Genomic DNA, 12444 nt, shown 5'->3' with positions numbered 1-12444 from the left:
TATAATATTAAAACACCAAAAGATGGTGGGAAAAAAGGCAAAGGAAATTATTAACTGTTAGTACGAGTAGTTTAATCAATCTCCTGTCTGCCTTTAGTTGCAGCAGGTCCTGATTTTTGCCTTTTTCCTTCGATATCAGATGGCACTGTTTTATTTTTGGAAGCTGGTGAATTGTGTCCATTCATTTGTTGTAATAGTTTCATCATGTAGACCAAACAAACCATCCTGTTTGAACTTTTTAACCCATTTGTCACATGTCTTTTTCTCTTTTCCTTTGTTTTTCCTCAATTATAGTTGTGCTATGCTTCAAGGTTTTCAGTCAAAAAATATGTGTGCGATTACAAGTGTCCTTATAGAGAAACTTCTACTCATCCTCTGAGTAAACAGAACTATGTGACGTGAGCTTCATCCAGACAACTTGTGATTTTTTCAAAATTAAGTCAGTCACAGTTCAACACTCCACAAAGCCACATACAGTACTATTAAGGGGAGAATAAGGTCACAATGAACAGGGTGTGAGTAAAGACTTTATGATGGTTAATAAGTGGCTTATTTGGTTTTAATCCATATTTGAATAAGTATCTTATTTATAGTAAATTTGTTGCCCATTCTAAAGGGTAACCTTCCAAATAACTGGTCCGAGGAGCAGGTGAATACAGTATACTGTATCTGAGTAAAGGCAAAGCAGGGATCAAATTGTGGTCAATTAGAACCTAGAAAGGGTTGAACAGCTCCCACCGTCACCTCTAGGTGCTGACAAACTGTCTTATTCTCTTGGAACATCTTGCCAAAACTCAACTCTTGCCATTAGACAACCAATGGCCTGGTGAGACGAGAACCTTCACAGATGATGTGAACGAAAAAAATAAGTTTCTATTTGTATTATTTTGAATAAAAAATTAAAGTAAACTCAACAAATACTTTAGAACTTGTTTGTGTTGTACAATGGCTTAATTTCTATTATTATATTTCATGGACAACACAATAATCATAATTTAATAAATAAAAAGACTTACTTGCTTGTTGATTTTGATGAAAAAAAGAGATCCTTATGCTCTAATGCCTGATGGAGACACAATTATTTTATCTCAATCCCTGCAGCCAAGCATCTATTAAGTAAGTGACTGAAGTGAACTGGAACATGTATTCAGTGTTTTGGGGTTGAGAAAGGAGGCACTGTTGTGGTAGCCTTGAGTGACTGCCTTTACCAAGGCTGCAGGATTAATGTTTTTTTTACACACACACACACATGCGCACACACAAACAGACAAACACACACACCTTTGCTCTTTACTGAAAGTGCCACACATCAACATGATAATGGCAGGAATTGAGTTCTACCATCTTTTTCAAGACAATAACGGCACAAAGCCGTTTTATGCGCAATGTTCTAAGTGGTTACATGAGAAGCAAGAGTAATGGTCTTCGAGTGCTAGTACATTTCTATAACTGATTTTTTAGTTACCTCAATTTTACAAGCGGACTTGTGCTGTGCTTTTATTGAAGATTGTGCATTGGCGCAGCTGGAGGATGTGAGTAGGGAACATGTGAAAGTGAGAGAAGAAAGTAGAAAATGAGCTGATCAGTGGTGGAGGCTGAAGATGTGTTAAGATCCTCAAGATCTTGAGGCTCGTCCCGAGTATTCACCTGAGCTGCCGGTACTTGCGAGGACACGGAAATCAACGGAGAATTGGATGTAGACTGAGAACCTCTTCTGAATTTAAGATGAAGGGGAGGAGAACATGGCATGCTTTTAACTGTGGCATGAAACATGCAACACATTACGGCATTGAAACGGCTCAAAAAAAAAGAAAAAGGTGACTTAGATTCCCATACAGACACAGCCCACTCAGCTGTTTATGCAGAGAAGAAGAAACCAGTCAAAGAATATTTTCAATCGTAACGTAACCATTTAAGATTAACGCAAATCCCCTGCGTAATAAGCTGTGGGTAAAATGTTTTTTTGACAGACTGAGTGGGGAATGGCCCAGAATATGTACTGAACATTGAATACATTTTGGCGGTCAATGTTTTTAACTGTAAAAACATAACCCATGTTGCAACTCCGGGTAATATCGTGAGCGCTTTCCCAGTGCATACAGTGGACCGTCTACACCGGAAGCGCTCGCGATATTTACCCAGAGTACTTCCTGTTTATATTACTATTATTTTTCAAACGTCTGCCAAAAATGAGCGTAAATATAGACTTCCTTGTTTTTTCCCAGAAAATGTCTTCTTGTCGAGGTGGACATTACAGACTGGCAATATGGAGGCATATGGAACATTTTAGGTGTCTTGATGGAGGAAGTTCGTCCCTGAGGGCTTAGTTGCTTAATTAAAATGGACATACATTTTTTGACTATAACTCTAAAAGGGAACAGGTTCATCTGAAATGAATCCCAACCCATAGTTGACATGATGGTGAGTAGAAAATGAGTGAAGTTTGAATTTTCGGTGAACTATCACTTTAACAGATTTTGAGTGTATCTGTTATGTAATCGTTGTTTTCATGACCAATCTTGAAAGATAACATGAAAAATGTACTAATTGTTCTTTTTTGGTTACAGTATATTGTACATACCTGCATTTGATCCAAGGTCTTAAGAACATTTCTGCGTCTATGTCTGTTGTTGAAAACTGCCACAGCATTTTATGTCGACAGTATAACGATAAATTGAACAGTGATGGAACTGTGAATACGCCTGCATCATGTTTTGTGTTTTGCGTTGAAACAATATTGTTTATTTAATTTGAACTTTTATTGATCCTCTGAAGTGGAAATTCTGTTGACCAGCTACTATCACACATTTATCTATACAAACATATATAAATACATGTGAAACGATCAAATTAATACATTAAAACATATATACATATAATTCTAAATTATAAATACATAATTCAAAAGTTACCAAAGTAAAAGTATAAAAGTAAAAGTGCAGGTTAAGACAGAGAGCATCTTATGGCAGCAGGAACAAAGGATGTCTTAAAAGGTTGAGCTCTACAGTTCTCTGACCATTTCTGCCGTTCCAGTCCGAGAAAGCAGCCACCAAGTCCCTTTAGTTAACCACCATCTTCTGCTTGGTTGGAAATGGTGGACAATTGGCGACTACCAACTGTGTCAGAGCTGCAGTCCTTCCTTGGTTTTGCAAGCTATTATCATCGTTTTGTTGATAGTTTGTAAAAGTTGCTTACTCCTCTCCATTGGTTGAATGGGAACTCACCGCGTTAAAATGTGGTCATAGGCGGCTGGTGGAGTGTCACCAGATAACTCTAGCTCTTAAAGCCAAGCTCACTTCTGCTCCTGTTTTTAGCCAATGCTATCCATTTTATCTGGAAGTACAGTCAATACAGACAATTTTTTCGATCGCCATCGAGTCTCAAAACACATTTTTATTTTTATCACTAATCTACGCACAATGCCCCAGTTCTCACCAATATTTAACATAATTAATATGTCATTTTAAAATAAGTATTAGAAAAGTGCAATCTCAAATGTAAATGTAAAATGAGCAGATTCCCAAATCTATTTGAGCCGAGCTTGCATGATCATTCGCAAACAGTCTTCAATATCCACACTCTTTGTTATGGCCGTCAAAATTGATCTTAAATGTTGTTTCCATTGATTGACCTTGATATGTTCCTACAACTTGACTGCAGTGCAACTTTGGCAAATTCAATGATTAGACAATATTGGGAGAAAAGGACCTGTCTATATAAGGCAAGCATAAACAAAGCCATGAAGTCCAAGGAATTGTCTGTAGAACTCTGTAGAAACAGGATTATGTCACGGCACAGAGCTGTCACAGAGCTGGGCAAGGGTACAGCAAAAAGCACAGATCATTCATGGAACAAGTATAAAACCACTGTTATTATCCAAATATGGGAAATACTTGTGTGGTAAAGCTTATTGATTGATGAGAAAAAGACAAATGAAATAGATTTTTAAATGAGTCTTTACCAAAACAAAATGTGGTGTAAAAATGTTCCTTATTGACTGTAAGTACCAGGTCAGTCCTTGAGGCAATATTTTTTCTTGCAAATGCAAGTAGGCTCACAGAGTGTAACAAAGACCAAATACAGCTCCATGGAATTGAAGTTATCTGGCATTTAAATGGTCCAAGACTAAAACGAAAACTATTTTCTGGGTCATAAGAGCATTGTTTTCACTGAGAACATTCAATTTAGACGCCTGTCATCAGATAAGCTTGGACCACAGAACTTTATTCAACTTTGAAATAACATTAAGTACCGTCCTAGAAAAGTAATCTGAATACAGATCCATTGTCATGCCAGGACTCACCAGGGGCTTCTGATCTTCTGCAAATGCCAAGGTCAGAGACAACTCAAGCTGTTATGGACACTTTGTTAAATATGTCAGAACATATGTATTTTACAGGAAGCAGATCCTTATTGGTAAACTGCTCCATTTCTGGAGTTAGATGAATTGGACCCACACGGACACATCCATAATAACAATAACAAAAAAACTCATTGTGAGAGTTCTTGCTAAACTTTACGGTAACTTCCCCTCAGAATAAACATCCAGCTTTTAAATTATAATCATTTATTTAGTGTCTTCTTTATAATACTTAATTATCACAGCCATACACTATACTGTTTAAAATCCACTGTTTTAAAATCTCATACACTATAATGCTAACCCTTTATATGTATATATTTATATATATATATATACAGTGTTCTCCCCAGAAAAATGGAACAGGATGGCGCTGAGGGGTGAGGGGTTGGCTTCCTGGGATTAAAGCTCTTGCTTTGGCACGATCCTCCTCTCTCTTTACGCTTGATGGATCTACTGACTCCTTCAAGAAACATCTTAAGACATTTTTATTTGTGCAGGCTTTTCCTTGATTTTCTGGAACTCATGTGATGTTCTTTTTTTTTTTAAACATCTGTTTATTAAAACTTTACAAAATGCAAACACAGAAGAAGAAATAAGAAAACAAAAAACAAAAACAAAACAATATATACACAGAAAAAAGACAAACATGCGTGAAAACATAGATAAATTAATAAGAAAAATAAAACAAAAGCAGCCAGTCCAGTACATCTCTATCTTGTGATTATTACAGTGAAATCAAATTTCCAATGTTAAAACTTTCCAAAAAGTTATAGAACATTTTCCATATTTTCCAAAATTTGTCCAGTTTACCTTTCACACAAAAACTTATTTTTTCCAAGGCTACATAGAAAGTCAATCCTTTCAGCCATCAGGAGATACTGCAAACAACAACATTTTTCCAGGAAAGGGCAATGCATCGCTTTGCTTCAAGAAAACAAATGTTAAGTAACGTCTTAATGTTTCTCGAGGTCATAAAATCAGCAGGATAGACATTCAAAATACAGAGTTTTGGGTTCAATGGAATATCCTTCCCAGTCATTTGTCCACTCAATTCTACAACCTTCTTCCAAAAAGAAAGCACCTTTGGACACTCCCACATGCAGTGAAATAGTGACCCCTTATGCTCATTGCATTTTATACAGGTGTCTGGAATATTTGGATTAAAGCGGTGTAGTTTAGCAGGTGATATGTATTGTCTAGTTAACCATTTATATTGAAGTAACTTGGAGTTGGATTCACTGATTGGGTTTGAGCTGAAGTGCAAGCCTGCCTCCATTCATCTTCGGTTACATCTTCATTTAAATCCATTCTCCAGGCTTGTAAGGTAGTCACTGATGACTCCTTGCACCCATCCACACAAAGTTTATACAAAAGAGATATTTGACCTTTGGGATGTGAATGCTTTACAATAACCTCCTCCAGAACAGACAGGGCAGGAAGAGCCAGGCCAGAGCTTTGCTTGGATTTAATATAGCTTCTAATTTGAAGAAATTTGAAAAGATGTTTTGTGGGAATGTTATATTTTAGGCGGAGCTCTTCAAATAACATTAGTTGATGATCCTTATATAAATCTGAAATTTTACTTATTCCTTTTATGGCCCAGACTCTGAAGCCTGGGTCTTCCCTTCCTGGGTGGAAGTCATCATTACCATATATTGGTGAAAACTGTGACAGTGCTGTAGCTTCCCCCAAATGTGTGCGGTGGCATATGTCAATTGAGTTTCTCAAAAATGTTTTTTTTTGTCTGTTTTAAAAGTTTTTTCTTTGCTGCCGAGTAAATGTATAAATTAATGGCAATTTTGAGCATTTGGGACTCCATTGCAACCCAGGCTGGAGGGTTTGTTTCAAAGTAAAACATTACAGCTCTAACCTGCGCAGCCCAAAAATATATGTTAAGGTTTGGAACTTGAAGTCCACCTCTGTCGTATGGCAGATACAAAAGCGAGAGTCTTATTCTTGACCTTTGTTTATTCCATATAAAGTTTGTAAAGATTTTCTTTAGTGCCTGAAAGAAGGATTGAGATGGAGACAAGGGAATTGATTGGAAAAAGTACAATATTTTGGGGAGAATGGTCATTTTCAAAATGTTAACACGACCAATGGTTGATATGGGCAGTTTTGTCCATCTATTTATAAGTTCTGTGATTGATTCTAATAGTGGGTGGTAATTTGTTGGAACTATATCTTTAATAGTAGTAGGAATTTTAACACCTAGATAAGAAAAACTCTCCTTTGCTGTTGAAAAAGGGATTGATATTGGTGGGTTTAGTCTCTCTTGTTCTGTTAAGAACATTATTTCCGACTTAGTGTTGTTCATTTTGTATCCCGAAAAAACTCCAAACTTTGCAATCAACTCTAGTATATTTGGTACTGTCTCTGTTAAGTTGGAACAAAAAATAATTACATCATCTGCATACAGAGCAATTTTATGTTCCATATCTCCAACAGTTATACCAATGATATTTGTGTGTTTGCGGATAGCCATTGCAATTGGCTCAAGTGCTAGAGTGAATAACAATGGAGATAATGGACAACCCTGTCTTGTACCTCGCTTGAGATTAAAAGGGGAGGAAATGAGACCATTTGTCAAAATTTCAGCTTGAGGATTTGAATACAGTAGTTTGACCCACTTGAGAAAATTCCCGCCAATTGAAAATCTTTCCATCACATCAAAGAGATATCGCCATTCTATCCTGTCGAAAGCGTTCTCCGCGTCTAAAGATATTATTGCGTTATCATTGCATTCGTAGACAATATTATACACTCGTCGAATATTATGAAATCCCTGCCTTCCCTGTACAAATCCATTTTGATCAATATGTATAACTTTGCCTAAATTAAGTTCCAACCTCATTGCAAGAACCTTGCTTAAAATTTTTATGTCATTATTAAGCAGGGAGATTGGTCTATAAGAAGCACATTCAGATGAACTCTTCCCTGGTTTTAACAATAATGTGATTGTTGTTGTATTCAGAGTGGGTGATAAAGTTCCAGTGAGAAATGCTTCTTGATACATATCTAATAGAGGTTTCAATAATTGATCCCTAAATATTTTGTAAATATCAATTGGAATTGCATCAGGTCCTGGGGTCTTTCCGCCTGTCAAGTTAGTAACCGCTTCATTTAATTCTTGGATTTTTATGTCAGATTGTAACACATCTTTAAATTTTTCATCAATTTGAGAAAAGTCAAGCAAATCTAAAAATTATTTTTGCAAGTTTGGAGCCATCTCGTTATATTGGGAAGAGTATAAATTCTGATAAAAGTGTAAAAAGGTATTATTTATTTCTTTTGGGTCAACAGTTATTCCTTCACTTGATTTGATACAGTTTATTGCTCTCTCTGATTGTTGCTGTTTTATGCGCCATGCTAGCATTTTTCCAGCCTTTTCCCCCTGTTCATAGTACGACTGCCTTAGTCTCATTAGACTCTTTGTTGCCACATATGTTGTTGATAGCAAATTATATCGAGACTTAAGTTTTTGCAATTCCAAGAGTAATTGTTGGTCACTTCCGCTTCCGGTGAGCCTTTGATCGGCTGCTTGAAACGTGAGCTCCTGCAATAATTGCCAAAAACAGTCGTTTTAACGACTACTTGTCCGGATATTATGCTCATATCACTTAAGATATGTCTCAAGCATCTCGGATCTATGATCGTGATGCTCTTTTCAACATCAGAGAGTCGATGGAGGACTTCACTCGCGACCGTTACCAACGTCCGGTGAACGTGTTTCCGGCTCCGCTTCTCATCGACTCGGACTCTGTGGAATATCGTTTGATCTCTCGAGTACCGGGCGATTTCCACAAGGGATCGAGTCGGGCTGGAGTACAGGTCAGGATGAGACGTGCAGTTGCGATCGCTCGGAACAACTCTGACGTCATCGAACGTCATCGCTGTTTGATCGACATCCCTCTCACTGTGTGTGACGACACATCAGCGCTGCCGTCTGTCCAGACCTCAACGAAAGGTGGTAAGATTTTTTCATTTCCTCTCTTTAATTCGACTTTTACAACCGAGTTGAACTTCAGTGACAGCTGGTACCCACGTGATCGCTGTTCGCTTCAAAAGATCCCGCTCTGCGCGCCTGTCAGTGACGCGGCGTCGTCAGTGACGTCATCGGTGCTGAATGTGGGACTTCTTAATGTTCGCTCCATTACTAATAAATCCTTTATTCTTAATGATCTTTTCACAAGAGTTAATTTGGATTTATTATGTCTTTCTGAGACTTGGCAGAGAGAGGAAGAGTTTATTCATCTGAACGAACTCTGTCCAGTAGGGAGCGCTGTCCTGGGGAAGCCTCGCCTCTCTGGTCGTGGAGGAGGTCTTGCTACTGTTTTTAGGGAGAGTTGTTCTTGCAAAGTGATTCAGACACAGGAATTCACTTCTTTTGAGTCTCAGATGATCTTGGTTGGTTCTACAAGACCTTTCTATTGTGTGTCAATCTACCGTCCGCCTGGTCCTGCGGCGATGTTCTTGAAAGACTTTAGTGACTTCTTATCTTCCATTATTCAGATGGAATCTGTTCTTATTCTTGGAGACTTTAATCTTCATGTTGATGACGTCACATCTTGTTCTGCTAAAGAACTTTTAACTTTAACTGAAGCCTTTAATTTTGAGCAACATGTTTCTGAACCCACTCATCAAAAAGGCCACATTTTAGACTTAATTTTTACTCTTGGCCTGAACATTTCTAATGTATCTGTACATGATGTCCATCTGAGTGATCATTCTCTTGTCTTGTTCAACCTGGACTTCATTCCTGAACCTAAGCCTTTGAAAGTTAGGTCTCAGAGGCGTGTCATCTCAGCCGATACTGCAGACAGTTTTTCTGCTATGTTTGACCGTCTTTCCTTTGATGACTGTCCAGATGTGGACAGTTTGATTCACTGTTTTACTGATCATTGTGTTGAAATACTAGATCAAGTGGCACCTGTTAAATCGAACTTGAAAATTCAGAAAAAACGGTGCCCTTGGACAAATGAAGATCTCCTGAGTCTGAGGAGACTTTGTCGAAAGACTGAGCGTCTCTGGAAGTCTACTAAACTTGAGGTGCACAGACTTCACCTCAGGGATCTGTTGACTTCTTACAATGAGATGGTAGAAACTGCTAGATCTGATTACATCAGAAAACTGGTAGCAGCAAATAGGAAAAACCCCAAAGTTTTGTTTGACACGATTAATTCTCTCGTGTCTCCTGCTCCTCAAATCACGCCGGTCTTCTGTGAAGCTGACAGCAATGCTTTGTTGAGATTTTTCATTGACAAAATTAAATTGATCAAAGAGAAAATCTATCCCCCTTTGTTGGGAACCCCTACTGTCTCTGAGCCCCTCTCCTCCTCTTGGTCATCCTTCTCTGCTGTATCTTTGGGTGATATTTCAGCACTAGTGAACAAGATGAAACCCTCCTCTTGCTCAGATGACGTCCTTCCTTGTAGGCTTTTTATCAAAGTATTTGATGTAATTGGCCCCTGGGTTACCAATATGGTGAACCTCTCCCTTTCCACAGGGGTTTTTCCCAATGCATTTAAACATGCCATTGTGGAGCCTCTGCTCAAAAAACCAGGCTTAGACCCAACTGATCTCAGTAATTTCAGGCCTATTTCTAAGCTCCCTTTCTTGTCCAAGATCTTGGAGAAGGTGGTGTCCGAGCAGCTGTCTTTGTTCTTGGATCAGAGCGACATCCATGAGAAGTTTCAGTCTGGCTTCCGTAAACATCACTCTACGGAGACAGCTTTACTGAAAGTGTCCAGTGACATCATGATGTCGGCTGACTCTGGTAAATTCACTGTTCTGGTTCTCTTGGATCTGTCGTCAGCCTTTGACACAGTTGATCACCAGATCCTGCTGAGAAGACTAAGGGATGAAGTGGGACTGTCTGGGTCTGTGTTAGAATGGTTCTCTTCTTACCTTTCTGGGCGCAGTTTTAGTGTATCTGCCAATCAAATGAGGTCTGAATCGGCAGATCTGTTGTGTGGAGTCCCTCAAGGTTCTGTTCTGGGTCCTTTATTGTTTTTGCTGTACTTGATTCCCCTTGGTAAAATCATTCAGAGATTTCCAGATGTTTCTTATCACATTTTTGCTGATGACATCCAGCTCTACTGCTCTTTTGACCCAACTGAGCCCCAAAGGCTGAACAGCTTAGTCAATTGTTTGCTAGAAATCAAACAATGGCTGAGTGAAAACACTTTACAGCTTAATGTGGACAAAACTGAAACTCTGGTGATTGCTCCTGATGATACGATTCCAGGGTTGAGTCAGTACTTGGGTGACTTAGGTCAGTCTGTCAAACTGAGCCTGAGAAACCTGGGTGTTGTATTTGATAAAGACATGTCTCTTGTTCAACACTGTAGAAAACTGACCAGAAACTGTTTCCTTCAACTGAGAAAAATCTCTAAACTTAGGAAAATGCTGTCACAACATGATCTGGAGCTTGTAATCCATGCGTTTGTTTCTTCTCGTCTGGACTATTGTAACAGTTTGTTTTCATGTCTTAACAAGAAGGAGCTGTCTCGCCTGCAGTTGATTCTGAACTCTGCAGCGAGAATTCTGACCCGCTCTAGTAGAAGAACTCACATTTCTCCGGTCCTTAAAACTCTTCACTGGCTTCCAGTTTCTTTCAGGATCAACTTTAAAATTCTGGTTCTTACTTTCAGAGCTATTCATGGTCAGGCTCCTCCTTACATCACTGATCTGATCCAGCCTTACACCCCAGCTCGGGCTCTGAGGTCTGTGGATCAGAATCTACTTATGGTTCCACGCACACGGCTCAGGACCAGAGGAGAGAAATCTTTTCAGGCTGTTGCTCCTAAGCTTTGGAACAATCTTCCTCTCTCTTTGCGCTTGATGGAGTCTACTGACTCCTTTAAGAAACATCTTAAGACGTTTCTATTTGTTCAGGCTTTTCCTTGAATTTCTCGAACTCCTGTGTTGTTCTCGGTGTTGTCTTGATCTTTGAAGTATGTACTGTTTTGAGTATTGTTTTGATTGTTAAAGCGCTTTGTGACCCTGGTCTCGAAAAGCGCTATATAAATATATATTACTTACTTACTTACTTACTATTTTGAAAAACCTGCATTTCAATCTTTTTTATTGATTTTTCCAGCTCCTCCATTTTTTGTCGATTTATTTTGTTTTTGTGACTCGTAAAACTAATCATTTGTCCTTTCAAGAAAGCCTTGAAGGCCTCCCATCTCACAGATGCTGATGTTTGATGCGTGTTGTGCTCAAAATAAGTATCACTCTGTTTCCCGATAAACTCAATAAACTCTGGATCTTTTAACCATGCTGACTGTAATCGCCATCTGGGGTAGTGATATAATATGTTTGGAAATTCCAGGTTGAAGGATACAGGGGCATGATCAGAAATAATTATACTATCATACCAGCATTTTGTAACTCTTGAAAGTAAATCAGCAGACAGTAGAAAAAAATCTATTCTGGAAAAGGTCTTGTAGGTGCCAGAGTAACATGAGAAAATCATGTGATGTTCTTGGTGTTATCTTGACCTTTAAAGTATATACTTTATTAAATATTGTTTTTATTGTTTAAGCGCTTTGTGACCCTGAAAAGCGCTATATAAATTACTTACTTACTTACTTACTCTAACCCACCAATACTTTGCAGTCACTGAACTCCTTCAGATTACATCATCTGTACAAGATGTAGTCTACCTGTGTGCTCTTATCTCCACTCTTATAAGTTACCCTATTACCCTACTCTGTCCCTGTCCTAAATACCAAACCTGCCCATCACTTCTTCATCACCTGTATTTCTTTCACCAACATGTCCATTGAAGTCTGCACCAATTACCACTCTCTCACCTCTGAGGATATTCTACACGACTTCATCTAACTCGCTATAGAATGTTTCCTTCTCCTCTTATTCACATCCCACCTTTGGGGCATAGCCACTAATAACGTTTAACATCACACCTTCAATTCCAAGCTTTAGAATTATCAGTCTATTTGACACTCTTTTCACTACCAGGACTTTCCTAACAAACAAAAGTTAAACAAAAGGATAACCCCTAGTCTATCTCTATTTCTATCAATACCATACTAGTAAGACTTAAAACCTGCACC

Source organism: Callionymus lyra, chromosome 13 (assembly GCF_982586985.1).
Source record: "Callionymus lyra chromosome 13, fCalLyr1.hap1.1, whole genome shotgun sequence".
Taxonomy (NCBI): Eukaryota; Metazoa; Chordata; class Actinopteri; order Syngnathiformes; family Callionymidae; genus Callionymus; species Callionymus lyra.
This window is presented reverse-complemented; position numbering follows the sequence as displayed.